The sequence below is a fragment of the Bos taurus genome, chromosome X, assembly GCF_002263795.3.
Source record: "Bos taurus isolate L1 Dominette 01449 registration number 42190680 breed Hereford chromosome X, ARS-UCD2.0, whole genome shotgun sequence".
NCBI lineage: Eukaryota > Metazoa > Chordata > Mammalia > Artiodactyla > Bovidae > Bos > Bos taurus.
In genome coordinates, this window is record NC_037357.1 from 122,080,210 (window position 1) to 122,107,369 (window position 27,160).

At 39.1% G+C, this 27,160-nt stretch overlaps 1 pseudogene; it reads right to left on the bottom strand.

Annotated features, from left to right (window-relative positions):
- Positions 1–10,615: 10,615 nt before the first annotated feature.
- Positions 10,616–14,517, bottom strand: LOC107132087 (large ribosomal subunit protein eL27-like; annotated as a pseudogene).
- Between the last annotated feature and the right edge of the window lie 12,643 nt (positions 14,518–27,160).

Genomic DNA, 27,160 nt, shown 5'->3' on the forward strand with positions numbered 1-27,160 from the left:
AAAGCACATATAATAATTTTCTAGTGCAAATGCCTATTTGATCTTTCATCAAGCCCAAGAGCATTTCTTCTTCATCCCTAATCATTATCCTGAGAGTTGGAATTTACTCACATTTACTAATTTGAACTGCAATTCTATTTCAGAGAGTTTATTTCAGAGAGTTTTGTTTTTAGTTTGTTATGTATTGTTGGAAAAACTATTCATCTCAGTTTAATTCAACAGATACATATTTAGTATCTAATGTGTGGCAGACAATATGTTAGGCACTAAGGCAAAGATGGTGAAAATGCAGCATTTTTCCCTTTAGGTGTTCATGTATATTGAGGTAAGCACCTTAACAGCATTACGAATGAAGTGTGGTGGGAGATCAGACTAGGAAGCAAGTAACTGTTCTTGAGGAGCATGACGGTTGACTTCTGAGCTAAGCCTTTGGATGCTTGGGGCTAGTGCACTGGGACGACCCAGAGGGATGGTATGGGGAGGGAGGAGGGAGGAGGGTTCAGGATGGGGAACACATGTATACCTGTGGCGGATTCATTTTGATATTTGGCAAAACTAGTACAATTATGTAAAGTTTAAAAATAAAATAAAATTAAAAAAAAAAAAAAGAAAAAAAAAAAAGATCAGTAAGGGATTCCTACACAGAAAAGACAGAGACTGCATGCTGGGCACAATTCTAGATACTTTGGGGGAAGTCTTAATCTAACAAAAGAAATAGACATAGATGTAAACTGTATTATGCAGTCCTACTGTTCTAGAAGCACAGAGTGCAATGAGAGGACTGAAATGTAGAGATATAGTCTGTCCTGGAGGAGTGCATGTAGAGGGGAGTTCATGTCTGCAAACAAAATTCCTATACAAAAATCTCTTTTTGTGTGGTTTAGAATATAATACAGGTCAGTAAATTCCCTCAAAGAAAGTTGAACAGGCAGCAAAATTCTGTGTGGATGAAAAATGCATGAGTTCTACATTTTGGTGTGAGGGGAACACTCACTGAATGTCCCTCCATTAAGCTGGCATAGATGTCATCAATCCTAAGAATTAGATGAAGGGTCCAGCTAGGCAGTTTTATTTCCAGCCCACTAAAATAACAACATGTTATTATGTCCTTGTCAGGTTTAATATAGACAATTATAGGATTTGCTTTGCTTTGAAAATCATTCAGTCCCAATAATTACCCTCTATTTATTAAATAAATCAGATTGCTCGCTTCATGCTCACCTTTCTCATTTTTCCTCTTATAAATGCCTTATCATAATCTAATCTATGAATACATTTTAAGCTCTAAAATATTATTTTGATATGTTTTTAAGTTTCTGTCCTGAAAGTAACCTTCTTCCTAGTTAATAATGCCTTATTTCTATTAAAGTTTGGTAATAGGCAAATGTACCTACACATCATCCACTCATCCACTTATCTTATCAGCCCATCTATTCATATCATCATTAATCTTTGTCAATTGCACATGTACATGGAGAACTTTCCTCAGGCTGTAGCAAATCTAGGAGAACAACCTGACATTTTTGGGGGAACCCCCATTTTTTAGGATAGATCAAGGAGATAGCCTTCCTGGTCTGTGCTAAAAATCACATTTGTTCTCATAAACAAACTACCTTCAATCCACCAGCCTTTTTTATCATCAAAGCAAACTGGGCTAAGCCAGTTTCTTCCCTTCCCTTTCATATGCATTCTTGAAATCACATGTCACCATTTTTGACATGTTATCCCCTTAATGATTTCCCTTGATGTTCATTGTAAACTGATTTGATCTGAATAAAAATGCAAGAAAATGGAGGCACAAGGCAGGGTTTACCTTCACATTTCCAGTGGGATTATCGAAAAAACAAGTGAGTTCCAGAAAAATGTCTAATTCTGCTTTACTGACTATGCCAAAGCCTTTGACTATGTGGATCACAACACACTGTGGGAAATTCTTCAAGAGATGGGATTCCCAGACCACCTAACCTGCCTCTTGAGAAATCTGTATGCAGGTGAACAAGCAACAGTTAGAACTGGATGTGGAACAACAGACGTTCCAAATAGGGAAAGGAGTATGTCAAGTATTGTCACCCTGCTTATTTAACTTATATGCAGAGTAACTTATATGCAGAGTACATCATGAGAAACACTGGACTGGAGGAAGCACAAGTTGGAATCAATATTGCCAGGAGAAATATCAATAATCTCAGATATGCAGATGACACCACCCTTATGGCAGAAAGCGAAGAATAACTAAAGGCTCTTGATGGAAGTGAAAGAGGAGAGTGAAAATGTTGGCTTAAAGCTCAACATTCAGAAAACTAAGATCATGGCATCTGGTCCACTTCATGGCAAATAGATGGGAAACAGGGGGAACAGTGAGAGACCTTATTTGGGGGGCTTCAAAATCACTGTGGATGGTGACTGCAGCCATGAAATTAAAAGATGCTTACTCTTTGGAAGAAAAGTTATGACCAACCTAGACAGCGTATTAAAATGCAGAGACATTACTTTGCCAACAAAGGTCCATCTAGTCAAGGCTATGGTTTTCCCAGTAGTCATGTATGGATGTGAGAGTTGGACTATAAAGAAAGCTGAGTGCCAAGGAGTTGATGCTTTTGGACTGTGGTGAGGAAACGACTCTTGAGATTCCCTTGGACTGCAAGGAAATCGATCCAACCAGTCCATCCTAAAAGAAATCAGTCCTGAATATTCATTGGAAGGACTGATATTGAAGCTGAAACTCCAATATTTTGGCCCCCTGATGCGAAGAGCTGACTCATTGGAAAAGTCCCTGATGCTGGGAAAGATTAAAGGTGGGAGGAGAAAGGGACGACATAGGATGAGATGTCATAGGATGAGATGATTAGATTTCATCACCAACTCAGTGGACATGAGTTTGGTAAACTCCTGGAGTTGATGATGGACAGGGAGACCTGGCGTGCTACAGTCCATGGGGTCACGAAGAGTGGGACACGACTGAGCGACTGAACTGAACTGAACCAAATGACCTGTCCACTTCATCTATTCTTTCATGTGTGTATGCTTATTTTCTCAGTCATGTCTGACTCTTTGCAAACCCATGGACTATAGGCCACCAGGCTCCTCTGTCCATGGGATTCTCCAGGCAAGAATATTGGAGTGCGTAGTGATTCCCATTCCCTTCTCCAGGTATCTTCACACCCCAGGGACCGAATCTGGGTCTCCTGCATTGTAGGTGGATTCTTTATCATCTGAGCCACCAGGGAAGCCCATTCTTTCATAAGCATTCACAGAACATTTGGACATGTGTATACTGAAAAGAGGAGAAGGCAATGGCACCCCACTCCAGTACTCTTGCCTGGAAAATCCATGGGCAGAGGAGCCTGGTAGGCTGCAGTCCATGGGGTCGCTGAGGGTCGGACATCACTGAGCGACTTCACTTTCACTTTTCACTTTCATGCATTGGAGAAGGAAATGGCAACCCACTCCAGTGTTCTTGCCTGGAGAATCCCATGAACGGAGAAGCCTGGTGGACTGCCGTCTATGGGGTCGCACAGAGTCGGACATGACTGAAGTGACTTAGCAGCAGCAGCAGCAGCAGCATACTGAAAAGAACAAGCTGGTCTCTGCTCTTAAGGACTAGAAATTCTAATAGGGGGAACCCAACGTTGACAGACTTATTCTCAGAGGATATAATGAGAGCAGAGAGAAAGAGAGCTTGTGACTGGGGAGACTAAGGTTTGCATAAAGAGCAATTGACCTGAAGGAAAAGGAGAGTATGCAAAACTTAATATCCTCCTATAAAATTCATGGTGATGCAAGAGGGCACAGGAGTTAAATCTACCAAATATGTAGGGTATGATTATATTCTGAAACATTATCCTGTGTTTCTTTCCCTATTATTTCTTGTTTCTCAAACTGATCATTCATTCAGATAATGGTAAACATAGTCCTAACAGATACTGACAGAGCAGAATTTGCAGACTGGGATTTTATGCCAGTCTCCACATTCTCTCCCTTCTTTTCTCCTCTTCCAGAAGGCAACTCTTAACCAGTTACTGATAGGATGAGAGGATAAATATTCCAACTCATGTCCCATGAGGGGGATCACTTTGGGAAGTGACCTCCACTGTCTCTGGGGATAGACTCGGATAAAGTCAAAGTTACCCTCTTATAAGACTTAGCTTAATATTACACACTTGCTTGGCCTCCTTCCTTTCTGTATTCCAATTTTATATCCCTCTACTGTCTTTTTAGGAGAACATGTCCTAATAAATTACTTACACACAAATCTTCATCTCATGATCTGCTCCTGGAGACCCAACATGAGAGAATATTCTATGCTTATTGCTTATCAGGGTAGAGTTATTTCAAAAGAAATACAAAGGGCAAAGAAAGGAGTCAGTGTTCAGCTTTTTAGGCTCAAAACAGCCCTTTGAATCTCCCCAAAGAGATGATAATGTTGAGAGTAAAAAATTTTGAGTTGAAGAGTCAGAGCCTCAAGGGTTCAGTAGACAATGTTAATGACATAAATAGAAGACATGAAAAAATACAAAATAAGTCATGTCAGTTTTCCCCACCTGTTTAAATTAGATAGGGTTCTCACAGACTGGTGTAAAGGATTACAGGGTCAGGAAACACAGTTTTTTAAAAATTCATTTTAATTGGAGGCTAATTACTTTACAATATTGTGGTGGTTTTTGCCATACATTCACATGAATCAGCCATGGGTGTACATGTGTTCCCCATCCTGACCCTCCCACCCACCTCCCTCCCCATCCCATCCCTCAGGATCATCCCAGTGCACCAGCCCTGAGCACCCTGTCTCATGCATCGCAACTTGACTGGCAATCTATTTCATATATGATAATATACATGTTTCAATGCTATTCTCTCAGATCATCCCACGCTTGCCTTCTCCCACAGAGCCCAAAAGTCTGTTCTTTACATCTGTGTCTCTTTTGCTGTCTTTCATACAGGGTCATTGTTACCATCTTTCTAAATTCCATACATATGCATTAATGTACTGTATTGGTGTTTTTCTTTCTGACTTACTTCACTCTGTATAATAGGCTCCAGTTTCATCCACCTCATTAGAACTGATTCAAATGCATTCTTTTGAATAGCTGAGTAATATTCCATTGTGGGTATGTACCACAGCTTTCTTATCCATTTGTCTGCTGATGGACATCTAGGTTGCTTCCATGTCCTGGCTATTATAAACAGTGCTGCAATGAACATTGGGGTACACGTGTGTCTTTCAATTCTGGTTTCCTCAGTGTGTATGCCCAGCAGTGGGATTGCTGGGTCGTATGGCAGTTCTATTTCCAGTTTTTAAAGGAATCTCCACACTGTTCTCCATAGTGGCTATACTAGTTTGCATCCCCACCAACAGTGTAATAGGGTTCCCTTTTCTCCACACCCTCTACAGCATTTATTGTTTGTAGACTCTTTTTCTAATATAAATTTATTTATTTTAATTGGAGGCTAATTACTTTACAGTATTGTATTGGTTTTGCCATACATCAACATGTATCTGCCATGGGTATACACATGTTCCCCATCCTGAACCCCCTTCCCACCTCCCTCCCTGTACCATTCCTCTGGGTCATCCCAGTGCACCAGCCCCAAGCATCCTGTATCATGCATCAAACCTGGACTGGCGATTTGTCTCATATATGATATTATACATGTTTCAATGCCATTCTCCCAAATCATCCCACCCTCTCCCTCTCCCACAGAGTTCAAAAGACTGTTCTATACATCTGTGTCTCTTTTGCTATCTCGCATACAGGGTTATTGTTACCATCTTTCTAAATTCCATATATATGCATTAGTATACTGTATTGGTGTTTTTCCTTCTGGCTTACTTCACTCTATATAATACGCGCCAGTTTCATCCACCTCATTAGAACTGATTCAAATGTATTATTTTCAATGGCTGAGTAATACTCTATTGTGTATATGTACCACTGCTTTCTTATCCATTCATCTGCTGATGGACATCTAGGTTGCTTCCATGTCCTGGCTATTATAAACAGTGCTGCGATGAACATTGGGGTACATGTGTCTCTTTCAATTCTTGTTTCCTCAGTGTGTATGCCGAGCAATGGGATTGCTGGGTCGTATGGCAGTTCTATTTCCAGATTTTAAAGGAATCTCCACACTGTTCTCCATAGTGGCTGTACTAGTTTGCATTCCCACCAACAATGTAAGAGGGTTCCCTTTTCTCCACACCCTCTCCAGCATTTATTGTTTGTAGACTTTTGGATACCAGCCATTCTGACCGGTGTGATATGGTACATCATTGTGGTTTTGATTTGCATTTCTCTACTTTGCCAACAAAGGTCTGTCTAGTCAAGGGTATGGTTTTTCCTGTGATCATGTATGGATGTGAGAGTTGGACTGTGAAGAAGGCTGAGCACTGAAGAATTGATGCTTTTGAACTGTGGTGTTGGAGAAGACTCTTGAGAGTCCCTTGGACTGCAAGGAGATCCAACCAGTCCATTCTGAAGGAGATCAGCCCTGGGATTTCTTTGGAAGGAATGATGCTAAAGCTGAAACTCAAGTACTTTGGCCACCTCATGCGAAGAGTTGACTCACTGGAAAAGACTCTGACGCTGGGAGGGATTGGGGGCAGGAGGAGAAGGGGACAACAGAGGATGAGATGGCTGGATGGCATCACTGACTCGTTGGACTTGAGTCTGGGTGAACTCCAGGAGTTGGTGATGGACAGGGAGGCCTGGCGTGCTGCAATTCATGGGGTGGCAAAGAGTCGGACACGACTGAGCGACTGAACTGAACTGAACTGATAATGAGTGATGTGGAGCATCTTTTCATCTGTTTGTTAGCCATCTGTATGTCTTCTTTGGAGAAGTGTCTGTTTAGTTCTTTGGCCCATTTTTTTGATTGGGTCGTTTGTTTTTCTGGAATTGAGCTGCAGGAGTTGTTTGTATATTTTTGAGATTAATTCTCTGTCATTTGCTTCATTTGCTATTATTTTCTCCCATTCTGAAGGCTGTCTTTTCACCTTGCTTATAGATTCCTTCATTGTGAAAAAGCTTTTAAGTTTAATTAGGTCCCATTTGTTTATTTTTGCTTTCATATCCATTATTCTGGGAGGTGGGTCATAGAGGATCCTACTATGATTTACATCAGAGAGTGTTTTGCCTATGTTTTCCTCTAGGAGTTTTATAGTTTCTGGTCTTACATTTATATCTTTAATCTATTTTGAGTTTATTTTTGTGTTTGGTGTTAGAAAGTGTTCTAGTTTCATCCTTTTACAAGTGGTTGAACAGTTTTCCCATCACCACTTGTTGAAGAGATTGTCTTTTCTCCATTGTATATTCTTGCCTCCTTTGTCAAAGATAAGGTGTCCATAGGTGTGTGGATTTATCTCTGTGCTTTCTATTTGTTCCATTTATCTATATTTCTGTCTTTGTGCCAGTACTATACTGTCTTGATGACAGTAGCTTTGTAGTATAGTCTGAAGTCAGGCAGGGTGATTCCTCCAGTTCCATTCTTCTTTATCAAGATTGCTTTGGCTATTTGAGTTTTTTTGTATTTCCATACAAATTGTGAAATTATTTGTACTAGCTCTCTCAAAAATATTGTTGGTAGCTTGATAGGGATTGCATTGAATCTATAGATTGCTTTGGGTAGTATACTCATTTTCCCTATATTGATTCTTCCAATCCATGAACATGGTATATTTCTCCATCTATTTGTGTCATCTTTGATTTCTTTCATCAGTGTTTTATAGTTTTCTATATATAGGTCTTTTGTTTCTTTAGGTAAATTTATTCCTAAGTATTTTATTCTTTTCGTTGCAGTGGTGAATGGAATTGTTTCCTTAATTTCTCTTTCTGTTTTCTCATTGTTAGTGTATAGGAATGCAAGGGATTTCTGTGTGTTAATTTTATATCCTGAAACTTTACTATACTCATTGATTAGCTCTAGTAATTTTCTGGTGGAGTCTTTAGGGTTTTCTATGTAGAGGATCATGTCATCTGCAAACAGTGATAGTTTACTTCTTCTTTTCCAATCTAGATTCCTTTTATTTCTTTTTCTTCTCTGATTGCTGTGGCTAAAACTTCCAAAACTATGTTGAATATTAGTGGTGAGAGTGGGCATCTTTGTCTTGTTCCTGACTTTAGGGGAAATGCTTTCAATTTTTCACCATTGAGGTTAATGTTTGCTGTTAGTTAGTGTTAGTGTTAATTGCTCAGTCATGCCAGACTCTTTGCGACCCCTGGACTGCAGTCCACCAGGCTCCTCTGTCCATAAGATTTTCCAGGCAAGGATACTGGAGTGGGTTGCCATTTCCTTCTCCATGTTTGCTGTAGGTTTATCATATATGGCTTTTATTATGTTGCGGTACATTCCTTCTATGCCTGCTTTCTGGAGGGGTTTTTTTTTTAATCATAAGTGGATGTTGAATTTTGTCAAAGGCTTTCTCTGCATCTACTGAGATAATCATATGGTTTTTATCTTTCAATTTGTTAATATGGTGTATTGCATTGATTGATTTGTGAATACTGAAGAATCCTTGCATCCCTGGGATAAAGCCTACTCGGTCATGATGTATGATCTCTTTAATATGTTGTTGGATTCTGTTTGCTAGAATTGTGTTAAGGATTTTTGCATCTGTGTTCATCAGTGATATTGGCCTATAGTTTTCCTTTTTTGTGTGGCATCTTTGTCTGGTTTTGGTATTAGGGTGATGGTGGCCTCATAGAATGAGTTTGGAAGTCTACCTTCCTCTGCAATTTTCTGGAAGAGTTTGAGTAGGATAGGTGTTAGCTCTTCTCTAAACTTTTGGTAGAATTCAGCTGTGAAGCCATCTGGTCCTGGGCTTCTGTTTGTTGGAAGATTTCTGATTACAGTTTCAACTTCTGTGCTTGTTGTGGGTCTGTTAAGATTTTCTATTTCTCCTTGGTTCAGTTTTTGAAAGTTATACTTTTCTAAGAATTTGTCCATTTCTTCCAAGTTGTCCATTTCATTGGCATATAGTTGCTGATAGTAGTCTCTTATGATCCTTTGTATTTCTGTACTGTGTTGTGATTTCCTCATTTTCATTTCAATTTTGTTGATGTGATTCTTCTCCCTTTTCTTCTTGATGAGTCTGGCTGCTGGTTTGTCTATTTTATTTATCTTCTCAAAGAACCAGCTTTTGGCTTTGCTGATTTTGGTTATGGTCTCCTTTGTTTCTTTTGCATTTTTTTCTGCCCTAATTTTTATGATTTCTTTCCTTCTACTAACCCTGGGGTGCTTCGTTTCTTCTTTTCCTAGTTGCTTTAGGTGTAGAGTTAGGTTATTTATTGATTTCTCTCCTGTTTCTTGAGATAACCTTGTATTGCTCTGAACCGTCCCCTTAGTACTGCTTTTACTGAGTCCCATGGGTTTGGGGTTGTTGTGTTTTAATTTTTTGTTTCTATGCATATTTTGATTTCATTTTTGATTTCTCCTGTGATTTGTTGGTTATTCAGAAGGAGACACAATTATTGATATATATTTTGGTGTGCGTCCCTGACAATGGGTCCTCAGGTCTCATTTCTGAAAACCGCTCCTTGAGTCCCCATCCCAGACCTCTCTCTGCGAGGAAAGAAGAAGGAGCTGAGGGTAGAGATGGTAAAGGATGTATGGGGCTGTATGGTCATAGGAAGGAGGGCACAGATTTCCCTGCATTTCTTTGACAATTGGAGACTAGAAGGAAATGAGGATGCATCAGAATCTGAGCAGAGCTAGAAGATAAAGACTAGATAAATGGAGCCTTAATTGTCACAGTAGATTCCATCGTGGATAGATTCTGACATCTGGATATCAGTCACACAGTGGTCACCATGTCTTTTCTCCTGGACTGTGGTAGAACATTTTGGTGTCCCATATCACATTCTTTTGGCAATCCTCAGATTAATTGCAACTCCAGCGGATCGTTCTTGTATGCTCAGCAAAACTACCCCAAGCATGCACACAAGATTTATACTTTATTGTCTTTTTTAAATTGACATTTTCTGAAGATATAGGGGTTTTTTCAACCTGCATGCAAGGTAGTGCAGAAGTACAGGGCAATTAATATCTCCAGGAAAAATTTTAAACCAATGCGGAGTGAGCATTGAAAGATAAGTGTTCCAACACCCTATTTTCCAGAGGCAATTATGGGTTGCATTCTAACCACCTATTAAGGGGTCACAGTGGGATAGAACCCCAATTGCCAACAGCTCAATAAAAAATTCTGTACTGATTTTTCTTCTTCCATGTCTCAGTCTTTTTGCTCTCTCATTGTTAGTTTCCAAAGATACACCTCATATAAACTATTGGAATCCAATTCTTCATCTCCGATGTTGCTTTTATGGCACCCAAACTAAGAAATGTGAAAAAGTGGTAAGGGAGAACTCTTTTTTGACCTAGAAAATCCTGAATTGAGTGACTTACCTTAAATTAACAAACTCTGACTTTTTGCTATCACTAGAATAAAGTTTCAAAATAGGGATTTAGTTCAGTTATAGAGAAATAAAATGTATATTTTTGCCTACCTCAATTCATAGTCTGTAACTATTTTATCCACTGTATGTGCTAGTTGTCGCAGACAAGCCCACTATCTCTCTCTCTCCTTTATTTATTTATTTTTGTATTTTTAATGACTGAAATAAAACTAAAACCACAGCTTCTGGACGAACCATTTATTCTTGCCAGTCTTGTATCTCTCCTTGAACTTGACCTTGGCCTCTCATTGAGCCTTGCCATTTGAAAGCAGAGTCTCTGAAGACATCCCTGTTGACAACAGTTTTGTCCAAGGGGCTATTGATAGAAAACCTTTTGGGCATGAGGTGATGATACAGTTTCACAAAAGACTTGATGTTTGATCTCTTTGAGATTTTCTTCTTGCCCATGGAACTTTGTAGGGATAGCTACAATTCTAGCTACCAGAGCATGGCTGTAGGGTCAATCTGAAATGCCATCATCAATGTTCTTCACGATGATCACTTTGTGTCCAGAATAGCAACTGGCCAGGAAGAGCCTCACCAGCATCACCTGGGGTCAGAGAAACCGCAGTAAGATGGTAGGTGCTGGAGTGGCTTTGAAGAGATACCCCTTGTCCAAGGGCAAAGGAGAAGCCCCAGCAAGATGGTAGGAGGGGCGAATTCATGTTTAGAATCAAATCCCATTCCCGCCAGAGATACTCAGAGGGCTCAAACAAACCTTGTTCACACCAGGACCCAGGGACCCCACAGAGACTGAGACAGAACTGTGTTTGAGCATCTCCTGTGAAGGTATGGGTCAGCAGTGGACTGCCGCGGGGACGGTGCGCTTGGTGCAGCAGACTTGGGTATGGCATAAGTTCTCTTAGAGGAGGTCACCATTAACCCCAACATAGAGCTGCCAGAACTTACTCAGGACTGGGAAATAGACTCTTGAAGGGTACAAATAGAACCTTGTGCACCAAGACCCAGGAGAAAGGAGCCGTGGCCCCACAATAGACTGACCCAGACTTGCCTGTGAGTGTCCAGGACTCCAGCAGAGGCGTGGGTTGGTGGTGGCCTGCTGCAGGGTTGGGGGCACTAGTGCAGCAGTACATGCATGGGATCTTTTGAAGGAGGTCATGATTATCTTCATTATCTCCACCATAGTTTGGCCCCAGGTAAATAGCAGGGAGGGAACACAGCTCTACCCATCAACAGAAAATTGAATTAAAGATTTACTGAGCATGCACCCCCCCCCCAATAAGAACAAGACTCAGTTTCCCCCTCAGTCAGTCTCTCCCATCAGTAAGCTTCCATAAGCCTCTTATCCTTCTCCATCAGAGGGTAGACAGACTGAAAACCATAATCACAGAAAACTAACCAATCTAATCACATGGACCACAGCCTTGTCTAACTCAGTGAAACTATGAGCCATATCATGTAGGGCCACCCAAGACAGACGAGTCATGGTGGTGAGTCCTGATGAAATGTGGTCCACTAGAGAAGGGAATGGCAAACCACTTCAGTATTCTTGCCTTGAGAACCCCATGAACAGTATGAAAAGGCAAAAAGATAGGACACTGAAAGATGAACTTCCCAGGTCAGTAGGTGCCCAGTATGCTACTGGAGATCAGTGGAGAAATAACTCCAGAAAGAATGAAACGACGGACCCAAAGCAAAAACAACACCAGCTGTGGATGTGACTGGTGATGAAAGCAAGGTCCGATGCTGTAAAGAGCAGTATTACATAGGAACCTGGAATGTTAGGTCCATGAATCAAAGCAAATTGGAAGGGGTCAAACAGGAGATTGCAAGAAAGAATGTCGACATTTTAGAAATCAATGAACTAAAATGGACTGGAATGGGTGAATTTAACTCAGATGACCATTACATCTACTACTGTGGGCAAGAATCCCTTAGAAGAAATGGAGTAGCCATCATAGTCAACAAAAGAGTCTGAAATGCAGTACTTGGATTCAATCTCAAAAATGACAGAATGATCTCTGTTCGTTTCCAAGGCAAACCATTCAGTGTCACAGTAATCCAAGTCTATGCTCTGACCAGTAATGCTGAAAAGCTGAAGGCAAAGAAGAAAAGGAAAGATATACCCATCTGAATGCAGAGTTCCAAAGAATAGCAAGGAGAGATAACAAAGACTTCCTCAGTGATGAGTGCAAAGAAATAGAGGAAAACAATAGAATAGGAAAGACTAGAGATCTCTTCAAGAAAATCAGAGCTACTAGGGTAATATTTCATGCAAAGATGGGCACAATAAAGGACAGAAATGGTATGGACCTAACAGAAGCAGAAGATATTAAGAAGTGGCAACAATACGCAGAAAGTGAAAGTGAAAATGAAGTCGCTCAGTCGTGTCCGACTCTTTGCGACCCCATGGACAGTAGCCTGCACAGGCTCCTCCATCCATGGGATGTTCTAGGCAAGAATACTGGAGTGAGTTGCCATTTCCTTCTCCAGAAGAACTATACAAAAAAGATCTTCACCATCCAGATAATCACAATGGTGTGATTACTCACCTAGAGCCAGACATCCTGGAATGCAAATTCAAGTGGCCTTAGGAAGCATCACTATGAAAAAAAGCTAATGGAGGTGATGGAATTCCAGTTGAGCTATTTCAAATCCTGAAAGATGATGCCATGAAAGTGTTGTACTCAATATGCCAGCAAATTTGGAAAACTCAGTAGTGGCCACAGGACTATGGAAAAGTTAAGTTTTCATTCCAATCACAAAGAAAGTCAATGCCAAAGAATGCTCAAACTACTGCACAATTGCACTGATCTCACATGCTAGTAAAGTAACGCTCAAAATTCTCCAAGCCAGGCTTCAATAATATTTGAACTTCCAGATGTTCAACCTGGATTTACAAAAGGCAGAGGAACCAGAGATCAAATTGCCAACATCCGCTGGATCATCGAAAAAGCAAGAGAGTTCCAGAAAAACATATACTTCTACATTATTGATTATGCCAAAGCCTTTGACTGTGTGGATCACAACAAACTGTGGTAAATTCTTCAAGTGATGGGAATACCAGACCACCTGACCTGCCTCCCAGGAAATTTGTATGCAGGTCAGGAAGCAACAGTTAGAACTGGACATGGAACAACAGACTGGTTCCAAATAGGAAAAGGAGTATGTCAAGGCTGTATATTGTCACCCTGCTTATTTAACTTCTATGCAGAGTACAGCATGAGAAACGCTGGACTGGAAGAAGCACAAGCTGGAATCAAGATTTCCGGGAGAAATATCAATAACCTCAGAAACACAGATGACACCACCCTTATGGCAGAAAGCGAAGAAGAACTAAAGAGCCTTTTGATGAAAGTGAAAGAGGAGAGTAAAATGTTGGCTTAAAGCTCAACATTCAGAAAACTAAGATCATGGCATCTCGTCCCATCATTTCCTGGAAAATAGATGGGAAAACAGTGGAAACATTGGCAGGCTTTAATTTGGGGGGCTCCAAAATCACTGTGGTTGGTGACTGCAGTCATGAAATTAAAAGATGCTTACTTTTTGGAAGAAAAGTTATGACCAACTTCGACAGCATATTAAAAAGGAGAGACATTACTTTGCCAATGATAGTCCATCTAGTCAAGGCTATGGTTTTTCCAGTGGTCATGTATGAATGTGAGAGTTGGACTATAAAGAAAGCTGAGTGCCAAAGTGTTGATGCTTTTGAACTCTGGTGTTGGAGAAGACTCTTGAGAGTCCCTTTGACTGCAAGGAGATCTAACAAGTCCATCCTAAAGGAAATCAGTCCTGAATATTCACTGGAAGGACTGATGTTGAAGCTAAAAGTCCAACGCTTTGGCCACCTGATGTGAAGAGCTGACTCATTGGAAAAGACCCTGAACCTGGGAAATACTGAATGCAGGAGGAGAAGAGGAGAACATAGGATGAGATGGTTAGATGTCATCACCAACTCAATGGACATGAGTTTGAGTAAGCTCCGGGAGTTGGTGATGGACAGAGTGGCCTGGTGTACTGCAGTCCACAGGGTTGCAAAGAGTCGGACACAACTGAGTGACTGAACTGTCTGACTGAGTATCACCTTCCCAAGTTTTGTGAACTTGTCCATTTTGACAGCAACCACTCGGGCCTACAGCAGAAAGCCCATTATCTCTTTTTGAGGAGAATCGCCTAACTCAATCCTCCAGCCTGAGGAAAGGCATCTTGGTGAACATTAGCCACTTAATGGCTAGAAATGCCTCAAGAACTGACAACCCTGGTTGGCTGGCTAGTAATATATGAGGAAATTTGTGGCCCAAAACTGTGCCTAGAAAAGTAGTGACAATTAATTGTGTCAATCATCGACTGTACCTTTGGCATCTCAACAAAGTATGGAAAGTATCAAATAATTGCTAGTAGAAAGAGATGTAATACAGAAAGATAAAGATAGCATGGAGTGAAAAGAATAGTGTTAGAACACTATTGCAAAGTTCCATAGAATCTTGTTGCTTGATTCTATGGGTTGACCAAGTGTCTTGATGCCTTAGCTCCTGAGTGGCAGCTATTCCTAGTTTTGTGTGAGATTCTTTTCTGCTACAATAAAAGTTTTGCAACAACTCCAAATACCTTAGGTGGACAGAATTAGTCTCCGTTTCCTGTAATCTAAAGGGTCTAATTTTACCTGTGTCCAAGAAATTGCAAGTAGTTCAGTAAGGGACTGAAGTGAGAGATAAGAATTAAGACTGGAGACCTAGGCAGTTAGAATAACAGTCTTGAAAATAATAGGGAGGTAATGAAGAATTTTAAACAATTGAATGATTCCCTCCAAATTCCCAAGTGCTGAATTGAATGTTTGAAAGTTGCACAACTGGACGTGGAGAGGGTAGTTTGGATTTTTTTCTATAATCAAAAGAGAAAATGAAGGCCTGATGCTGAAGTTAAGCCATGTTTGGTTGGGAAAATCATGAGATCAGTTTTAGACTCTGTGAGTTTGAAGTCCTTCTGGTACTTTCAGATGAGGTGTCTAGAAGTTGTTGGATTTATGGGTCTGAAACACAGAAGAGATATTCTGATTGGTGACATAGATGTTAGTCATTTGTCATTAGTATTGGTGGAAGCCTTGGGTGAAGGTAGAACCTCCCCAAAAGATTATCCAGTGTAAAAAGAAAAGAGGACAGAATGTGAATTTGTGGCAGCAGCAAAATCAAAAAGGGAGGGGAGAGGAGGAGGTACTCGTAAGGTAGAGTGAAGAGTTGCCAGATAGGTAGAAGGAAAACCAAGAGGTACTCTCTCTATGAGTTATAGCAAATGTGTAATATGATGATTGAATAAATGTCCCCCACATATCCTTGGAAATTATCCTTTGTAATTTATAAGTATTTGCATTTATTTGGTTAAAATATATCAATTTACCTTTGTAATACTTGGTAAACCTGTTAAATGAATGCAATGCAAGACAGGAATGAAACACAAGGATTATTTTTCTACTCACACATAGCAGTAGATGTGCTATACTTTGACTCACAGCTCAAATGGTTGATTCATCATTACAGTTCATGGGCCCATTGTACTGTCTGTTGCCACATATTCACAGCATCCACTTATTCTTCCAGTATTTATTTTTTAAATAAAAACTAATTGTAAGCTTTCACATATTGATAAATTATAAAATGCTGCTTCTGTCTCCTCCATTCTTATGTTTGCTCCCTCTTTTCTATTCATATTGGCGTGTGACATTGTTGCTCTCACCAAATGAGTCATTTGAAGTGGGAATGTGAATTTAAAAGGTTAAGCCATCTCAAAAAGAACTCCATTCCACTCTCTTATATTGATGACAAATATAACTGTAGAATCAAGTGTAAATTCACAACTCTTAGTAGTTTAGACTGGTAATACAGTTCCGCCATTATAATTTTACAAGTAGAATTTGTTGATAACACTTTGCTTTGTGTTTCTCTTGTAAGTATCATCATGTTTCAACGAGATCTATCCAGGTAGTATAACTATGTCAATTGAAATGTACCTCTCAAAAGATATGAAGTGGAAGTTACTCTACTTTTCAGGATTGGTTAAATGGTTGGATGCACAGCAATATAATGAAAATTAGGTAAATTAAGGATGTATACAAACCTCATCAGGGATGGTGTTGAGGATTTTTTTCTCTTCCTATTTTCTTTTGACCTTGCTTTTAAATGTATAAACTTTTAGTTTTAAGTTAAAATCCTAATACATGTTCACTGTAGAAAACTTGGAAAATATAAAATAGTGTAAAGAAGCAAATGAAATTATCTATAATCTCACTACCTTCTTGCCATTTTCTTCATATACACACATGTAATTGAAACAACAGATATTGCAATGTATATACATACAGCTTTTATATTAAAATTAATATATTATGCACATTTCCCCTTACAATATATATTCTTAGATACTGTTTTAGTGGCCTTGTGATTTGCCATGACATTGATTTACCATCTTTTATCTTCTTAGGCTGTACTGTGCAAATGAGTATTTTAAATGACAATACAAAGTTGTTACTTAATTGTTCTAGTTGCATTACAAATGACTGACAGCACTACAGGGGATCAAATGGGGGTAATACACATGGAACACTTTGAAAAGGCATGAAAGCAATTCTGAAAATATTCTTATAATTGATTCAGGAAAGTAAACATATCAAAGGTAAGAAAGGCAAAGTGGAATAAAGCTCCAAATTAAGTGAAGTTTTAAAAAGGAATAGTTCTCTATAACATTCTGTAAGTGGAATAAACATCCACTGAGGTTTCTGAGAGGACTTTGTCTTTATATACTTTATCTTTCTGACCCCCCATTAATCATCAAATGTTCAAAATTTTCAGTATTTAAGCAATCAAACTATCTCTCAGACTGCTTTTTATATCTGGAAGCAGCACAAACACCAAAGAATCTTAACACTGGGATTAGAAAATATGATTTTCATATAGGTATGGAACACCCCAAAGTTTACTGTGCTTCTATTTTCCTTATCAGATTATAAGTCCTGTTTAATGTTAAAAAAGAATTTCTACCTATATGTATTCAAAATTTTCAGCACTGAGTATATTATTTGTGCAATTTAAAAAGTGTATATTGTTGGAGACTATTTTCTAATGATGGCCATAACAATATCTCTCATTCTACATTCTCTTCTTAAAATGTACTTTGCCATTCTCTCATAGAGAGGTGGTCTATATTCCCTTCTCCTGAAACCAGGTGAATTTCTATGGCTATTTGGATCAGTAGAATATAGCAGAAGTTAAGCCATGTTACTTCCAAGATTAGGTTATAAAAGGTGGTAGAGCTTTCATCTGGCTTTTTCTCTCTGGGATGCTTGCTCTTGGAACCTAACTGCCATGCTGTGATGGAGTCTAGGCAACATAGAGGGGTCATATGTTCATGTTCTGGCCAACAATTCCAGCCAACTGAGGTCTTAGTCAACTGCCAGCACCACCGTGAGACATGGGAGTGAGGAAAACTTTGAGATGAGTCCAACTTCCTGCATGTAGCTGAACAAGAAACCATGAGCAAGAAGTACCTAGGTGAATCCAGTCAACCTCAGAAATGTGAAATAATAATAGTAATAATAATAGGTGATTGTTGCTGGTTTATACCACTAAGTGTGGAGTTGTTGTTATGCAGTAATGGACAACCAGAACGTATATCAACAATTAAATTAGACAGAGGGCTATAAAACATTATCAGTTTGCTTGCATTGATGAAATGCTTGGACTAATCTAGTCCTACTATACAATGGTAGGCAATAAACACTCAAACCCCTATCAAATGGAGAACTGAAGTAACCATAAACTGAGAAAGCAAAAAAGGAACCTTTTAAAAACCACTTTTATCACAGCTATAAGAGAGGACAACATTGCTGGGCATGGCTGGGAAACACTAGCAGCTGTTGGACAGGGCTGGCAAACATCTGAAGGATGCAGGAGAGCCCAGTTAGAACAATAGCTTGAGGACAACAGTGTCTATGAGAGGCAGGGTAGAGAACCAAGTGACTCTGCATACAGTGGTCACAGCTGCAAATCAAAGAGCCATTTCACATTTGGATTTTGGCAATATAATGGTGATTTTTTTTTTCAATACTCATGCATATGAGCATAAAGAGACAGATATCACTGCTTGAACCAGTACTTTGACTGTTAACATTCCATCATGCATATTTCAGTAGTAGAGTGGTTCTCTCTATAACTTTGTTGTTGTTTAGTCACTCAGTCGTGTCTGACTCTTTGCGACCCCATGGACTGTAGCCCCACAGGCTGCTCTGTCTCTGGGATTCTCCAGGCAAGAATATTTGACTGGGTTGCCATTTCCTTCTCCTCTATAACTTTATCCACACTTTATTTTTTCTTTGTAACTGATTAAACAAGAGCACAACCTAAAACAAGTCAAAACTACTCTTGAAGGATCATACAAGTATGAGGGAGATTATGAGAATTGGGTCACAAAGCATCTGTCACAGGAATACTAGTTTCCAGTGACAGTAGGCTATGAGGAGGAACTTAAGGGTCTGTGAAATCAAGGGCCACAGTTGAGAGTTGGGAAAGTAGATGGATCTGGAGAGTGAATAGGGTTGGGCCACAAACTACAGAGAGAAAACAAACAAGGGGAATTTGGAAACTACTTGAACATTTGTCCATCGCTTCATCCTCTTAAATTCGGCACTAAGTGTTTTGTAAGGCTAGGGATTAAATCTTAAAGTCTTGCTCTCCTGGCTCTCAGAGTCATGCTAGGCTTTCTTTGAGCTCATCCAGTGCTAGATTGCACACAGTTAAAAGTTTGTTTGAGGCAGAATGAATAATCAGGTTGATTCTTCTGTCCACACTTTTCCATCTCATGCTTTGTTAGTCTGGGGAACTGTCCCAGGAAATTCACTGTGTGCTTATCCTAGTTCTAGGACATTGTAGAGGACAATTTCTTTCTAAAACTTCCCTTAATTCAGAACTTTATGCCACTATGGCTTTCTTTTCTTTGATTTGTTTGCTTCCCTGATCAACTTACAAGAACATTTTCAAGTTTCTTCCATGCCTTTTCAAAGTGTTTCACATGCATTACCCCCTGCACTGAATATTATTAGCTACCTTTTTAATTGCTGGGAACCAAGTGAGAGGTGGGCTTCCATGAGGTCTGGCAACATAGAGAATGTTGAAATGCAAAGTGTGTGCATACATGTGGTGGTGATAAGCTGGACATAGTGAATAATCAGGTTGACTGCCTATGTGACTCAGAGTAACAGGTTGGGCTCACTGGGAAGCAGACTCTGAGAGAGAAATTAGCTTCCAGAAGGTTTATTGGGGAGTGCTTTACAGACCAAAACCTGGAGGAGAAGGGAAGGAAGTGTACTGGGCAGAGGGAGAACTTGGGCGTTAATAGTCTTAAAAGAGACTTTAACCAATCCCACAGGCAAAGCTGCATCCTGAAGGATTGACCCACATTACAACAAAGGGGCTATGTGTATATAATTCTCCATTATGTTCATGGGATGCAAGTTGCCCCTGGGAAAGACACATGACTTTAAGCGTAGCAGCTCTTTCTAGCTGCAGTTTTTGGAGAGGGTTGACAACTGAAGACTGCCTCTTGGTTGCATTACCAGAAGCTGAGAGAATGAAAAAGGATCTAGATGGCACAACACAGTATCTACTATACTCAGAATGGAACCAAGGACATATCTTAAAATTTGTGCCAAATCTGACTGATACATTTGGACTGTGAGCAAATGCTTGAGAGGAAAGGGGAAGCAAAGAAATTTTTGCTGCACCTGACTACATTCTCTCAAAGTGAAATCCTTAAATGCTTCTCAAGACATAGCTATAAGTTGAAAAAATATTAGAAGAACTAGTTGGAAATACCTTAGGGAAAGACTAGTGTTCAGACCATGAAATGAGTAGAGATGGTAATCAAAGTGTGGTGCCTTGTATATGAATGGTCTGTAAAAGTAATTCATTTGAAATGCAAGAGGAGAACCACTAAAGAATTATGTCACAAAAGCCAAGGTAAGAGATAGTTTTAGGAAGGAAAGAATGTTCAGCAGTATCAAATTTCAAGTAAGAACCATGCCCACCCCCCCACCCCCCGATTAAAGGGCTCAGAAAGTAGGCTGGTACTGGTCACTTTGTACAAAATCATTTCAGATGAACGACTGGGGCAAAAATCAGACTGCAATAGATTAAAGTGTGAGAGTAAAACTGGGAAGAAATATGAGGGCTAATCACTTTTTTTTTTCCCCCCCTGAATTGCAGAGGAAGAAACTACAAGCTCATCACTTGTATTGAGATTTTGGTCTGAGGAAAGTTTTCTTTTGAAGATGGCAACGAAGTGAACATGGGTATAGACTGAGAGGAAGGAGCTAGGGGAAAAGAAAAGTTGAAGATAAAGACAGTTAAGGATAATCCATAAGTTCTGTTCCCGAAGCTTATGGGAGGCAATGCAATCCATGGCACATATGTAGGAGTTAGGTTTTAATGGTGACCCCCTTCTTCAAAAACAAAATAAAAAAGTGAAATATAATTGTTTTAAATATTCATGAATGATACCACAATAACCTTGTATTTTTTAAGGAATAAGTAAGGATGACCTTAAGCTAATAAGGTCATCCATACATCATACATCCACATGTCAAGGATGACCTTAAGCTAATAAGAAACCAATATGGCTGCTTCATGGTTCCTTAAGCTCATTTAAGAAGTAGGTGACTTATTTAGGATTATAATACTGCATCAAGCATACACTTGTCATTGTCCACATGCTTGGCTCAGATATTAATAAAATTATACAATTTTAAAGAGGAAAGGGACTATTTTAGGCAACTATCACTTCAAGTGTAAGGTTTACTAAGGAAAATGGTCTAGGCAGTTTCAGATGCTCAGATGACCTTGTTGTGTGCCATATGCTTGGCTTCAGCTGCCTGGAATGGGGAGACCATCCAACTCTAAAGCAGCCAAACTATAGGCTATCAAGTGATTTACTGGCCTAGAGGTCCTAGTAGTTCCAGTGGCCTGTGAGAAAATTGTCTATCAGGGATGATGGTGATGGATTGAATCAATTTAATCTCCTTCAGTTAGTTGGAGTAAGAAACAAAAGGGAAGAGCAAGGAAATTGTTAGTAGCAGCAGAAGCTGAAAGAAATACAAAGAGAAGCTGGTGAGAGAGGCCCTGAGACAACTTGGACTGTGAGAAATTCATGGATGAGAGGAAGCTAGGAATGAGGAGGAACTAGAAAACATACAGAGGAGAGTGTGAAGTCAGTGTAATTTTAAATGCTTGGCCCAAGGTCACAAACTCAGTGATTAGCAACATCTGAATCAGAATTCTATTTAGCCATTTTCTTTCTGCTTCTATAACAAACAGATACCTTTGACTGTCCCACAGTGCCTTCCAAATGTGGCTGTGAATCAGAATCACTGGAATTCTGATTTTGAAAAAATACATTGCTGATCCCTAGGCATTACTTCTGGTAATTCTTCTCCACTAAGTCTGGCTGTAACATATGGGTCTGTACATTTGACAAGCTCCACAGGTGATTCTGATGTGAGAGATCAACTGACCTGAGTCTAGGAATCACTTTCCCAGGACATAGCTCTGTGCCCAAGTGCTCTTAGGTACTTATTTTAAATTCAGGTCCAGGAAGACTTCATTGTTACTATGGTGATGGAATAGGCGTTAATAGGAATATTTATATTACTAAGATAGGAAATGAAGGGAATTACATTACTGGCATAACAATTACTCTTTCTTGGACTGGCATAAAACTTAGAAGCTCCTGCTTAGAAAGCAGATCATATATTCTTTCCCCTGACTCTATAGCAAAATGACTAAGCCTGAGTTTCCACTGAAGTTTTGTGAATTTTCACATCCTTGTAAGCATACCTGTACATAGGAAAGTATTTTTAAAGAGTGCCTTCCACAGAGTAAAGTCTTAATACAATTATGCTTGAAATTTATGGCACAAACTTGGGGCACATCAGAAGAGGGCCTGTGCATATGAAATGGATATTTATAGAATGGAGCCATTTTTTATTTTAAACACTGTACTCTATATCTTTTGTATCTGCGTGCCTACACAGCACAGTCAGAAAGCAGTAACTCACTTGTTGATTGATTGATTAGGACCTCAGTTCAAAGTCACGGTAGTGTTATTTTTATCTCATTTCTGCCATTACCCTTCACTCTTCTTCCTTCTCCTCCAGATAAAATGGAAATTAAGTGAACCAGTATCCTGTAATTTTCAAGGCCTCCAAGTAGTCCTTCAATTCCTCCAAGTAAGACATGCCTTCTCAATGGAGGTGATATCACCTCCAAGGGAGCAAACTGATTCTTGGTAGAGCCAAAAATATCTTAGGTATTATAATGCTTTGTGGCCCTACATAGTACATAAACAGGTGCAAAGTGACCTGGTATTAAAAATTTCACGGTGTTGAGAAATTACTTGGGCAAATATGTCTTAAAAAGTCTTCTTAGGTGGGGAGTAATAATCAAAAAAGTTTGAGAGGAGTGAGACACCAAGGTGTTTCATGGATTCCACACACACGGGGGTCTGCTGAGGTCTCCTGTGGGGCGGTGCCTATATGCAGGTTGATTATAATTAGCCACTGGAGGACCATATCAGAGCTAGCAGTTCAGCACCAAATCAAGAAAGATAAAAGTAATCAGAAGATATGCAAACAATTAGGATGCTGAATTTCAGGGTGAAGAGAGTCCCCAGTAAGATGCAGAAGCTGTCTGCCCCTCAACCACAAACTTCACCACAGACCTGGAAGAAACCTCGGTCCTCAGAGACTTGGAAAAGGCTGTCTTAGAACCTGTGTGGAGGTTACAAAAACCATCCCTCTGGTGGTGGCCTGAGCAGATTATCTCAACCCCAATGTTGCTCTGAACATTGCATTCAAGATTTGAGAAGATTAGGAGTGCTAAGAGATCAAGCCCAGAGCCTTTGGAGTGGGAACACTGACTCCAAGACCTAGACTACCAGAGAAGTAACCTGAGGGAGTATCAAATAGTGAGAACTCACACAAGGTAACCACTTGAATACAAGACCTGGTATCACCTAACAACCAGTAGCACCCTGTGCAGGATGCCTCATCTAAACAACAAACAAAACAAAAATACAGACCCAGTCATCAGCAAACAGGATTACCACCTCACTCAGCCTTGCCCATCAGAGAAAAAACAAACAAACAAAAAACTCAGCAAAAATCTCACCCTATATGAAGCTTATACAAACCACTGGACCAACCTTAGGAGGGCAGAAATGAAAATGAAGAAAGAATTCAACCTTGAAGCCTGGGAAAAGGAGACCTCAAACACAATAAGTTAAAAAAAAAAATAATGAAAAGGCAGAGAAATACTACACAAATGAAGGAACAAACTAGAAACCCAGAAGTCCAAATAAATTAAGAGGAAATAGGCAAACTACCTGAAGAAGAATTCAGATAATGATAGTAAGGATACTCAAAACCCTTCAAAACAAAATGGAGAACATGCAAGAATCAATTAACAAACACCTAGAAGAATTAAAGGATAAACATACAAATACAAACAACACAATTACTGAAATTAAAAATATGCTAGAAAGAATCAGTAGCAGAATATCTGAAGCAGAGGAATGAATCAGTGAGCTGGAAGATAAAATGGTAGAAATAACTTCTGAAGAGCAGAATAAAGTAAAAAGAATGAAAAGAACTGAGGATAGTTTCAGAGACCTCTGGGACAATATCAAATGCACCAGCATTCAAATTATAAGGGTCCCAGAAGAAGAAGAGAAAAAGAAATGGTATGAGAAAAATTTTTGAAGAGGTTATAGTTGAAAATTTTCCCAACATGGAAAAGGAAATCAACAATCAAGTCCAAGAGGCACAAAGAGTCCCATACAAGATAAACCCAAGGAGAAACATGCCAAGACATATACTAATCAAACTAACAAAGACTAAACACAAAGAAATAATATTAAAAGCAGCAAGGGAAAAGCAACAGCTGATCTTTCAGCAGAGACTCTTCAGGGCAGAAGGGAATGGCAGGATATATTTAAAGTACTGAAAGGGAAAAATCTACAACCCACGTTACTGTACCCAGCAAGGATCTCATTCAAAATTGATGGAGAAATAAAAAGCTTTTCAGACAAGCAAAAGTTAAGAGAATTCAGTACCACCAAACCAGCTTTACAACAAATGTTAAAGGGACTTATATAGTCAAGAAATACAAGAGAAGAAAAAAAGATCTACAAAATCAACTCCAAATAATTAAGAAAATGACAATAGGAACATATATATCAATAATTACTTTAAATGTAAATGGATTAAATGCTCCAACAAAAAGACACAGACTGGCTGAATGGATACAAAAACAAGACCCATATATATGCTGTCCACAAGAAACCCACTTCAGACCTAAAGACACAGATAGACTGAAAGTGAGAGGATGGAAAAATATATTGCATGCAAATGGAAAGCAAAAGAAAGCTGGAGTAACAATCCTCATATCAGACAAAATAGACCTTAAAATAAAGAAGATTACAAGAGATAAGGACGCTACACAATGATCAAGGGATCAATCCAAGAAGAAGACATAACAATTGTAAGTATCTATGCACCCAACATAGGAGCACCTCAATACATAAGACAAACACTAACAGACATAAAAAGAGAACACAGTAATAGTAGGAGACTTCAACACTCCCACTCACAACAATGGACAGATCATCAAAACAGAAAATTAATAAGGAAACACAAGTCTTAGATGATACATTAGATGAGATGGATCTCATTGATATTTTCAGGACATTCCATCCAAATGCAGAAGAATACACCTTCTTCTCAAGTGCACATGGAACATTCTCCAGGATAGACCACATCTTGGGACACAAATCAAACCTCAGTAAATTTAAGAAAATTGAAATCATATCAAGCAACTTCTCCTAACAGATCACTATGAGACTAGATATCAATTACAAGAAAAAGCTGTAAGAAACACAAACACATGGAGATTAAACAACACATTCCTAAATAACCAACAGGTTCCAGAAGAAATCAAAAGGGAACTCAAAAAATTTCTAGAAACAAATGACAATGAAAACACAACTGAAAACCTATGGGATGAAGCAAAAGCAGTTCTAAGAGGGAAGTTTAGCAATATAATCTGTAGCTAGGACTTTGAGAACTATGTTGAATAATAGTGGTGAAAGTGGACACCCTAAAGAAAGAAGAAACACATTGAATAGACAACCTAACATTACACCTAAAACAATTGGAAAGAGAAGAACCAAAAAACCCCAAAATTAGTAGAAGAAAAGGAAAAAGAAAAGAAAGTCACTCAGTTGTGTCTGACTCTTTGTGATCCCATGGACTGTAGCCTACCAGGCTCCTCCGTCCATGGGATTTTCTAGGCAAGAGTACAGGAGTGGGCTGCCATTTCCTTCTCTAGGGGATCTTCTCGACCCAGGGATCGAACCTGGGTCTCCCACACTGTGGACAGACGCTTTACCTTTTAAGCCACCAGGGAAGCCAAGAAGTAGAAGGAAAGAAATCATAAAGATCTGAACAGAAATAAATGAAAAAGAAATGAAAGAAACAATAGTAAAGATTAATGAAACTAAAAGCTGGTTCTTTGAGAAGATAGACGCAATTGATAAACCTTTAGCAAGACTCATCAAGAAAAAAAGAGAGAAGAATTAAATCAACAAAATTAGAAAGAAAAAGGAGAGGTTACAACAGACAATGCAGAAATACAAAGGGTTATAAGAGACTATTATGAACAACTATATGGCAATAAAATGGATAACCTGAAAGAAATGGACAGATTCTTAGAAAAGTTCAATCTTCCAAGACTAAACCAGGAAGAAATAGAAACTATGAACAACCCAATTACAAGCACTGAAACTGAAGCTGTGATAAAAAATCTCCCAAAAAACAAAAGCCCAGGATCAGATGGCTTCACAGGAGAATTATATCAAACATTTAGAGAAGAGCTAATGCCTATCTTTCTAAAACTCTTTCAAAAAATTGCAGAGGAAAGAACACTTCCAAACTCATTCTATGAGGCCACCATCACCCTGATACCAAAACAAGACAAAGGCAACACAGAAAAATAAAACTACAAGCCAATATCACTGATGAACATAGATGCAAAAATCCTCAACAAAATTTTAGCAAACAGAATTCAGCAAATATATTAAAAAGCTCATACACCATGATCAAGTTGGGTTTATTCCAGGGATGCAAGAATTCTTCAATATATGCAAATCAATCAATGTGATACACCACATTAACAAATTGAAAGATAAAAACCATATGATAATCTCAATAGATGATGAAAAAGCCTTTGACAAAACTCAGCACCCATTTATGATTAAAACTCTTCAAAAAATGGGCATAGAAGAAACCTACCTCAACACAGTAACGGCCTGATAAGCTCACAGCAAACATTATTCTCAATGGCGGAAAATCTGAAAGCATTCCCCCTAAGATCAGGAACAAGACAAGGGTGTCCAGTTTCACCACTATTATTCAACAAAGTTCTCAAAGTCCTGTCTACAGCAATCAGAGAAGAAAAAGAAATTAAAGGAATCCAGACTGGAAAAGAAGATGTAAAGCTTTCACTGTTTGCAGATGACATGATACTGTACACAGAAAACCCTAACAATAGTATCAGAAAATTACTACAGTTAATCAGTGAATTTAGCAAAGTTGCAGGATACAAAGTCAATACACAGAAATCACTTGTATTTCTACATACTAACAATGAAAAATCAGA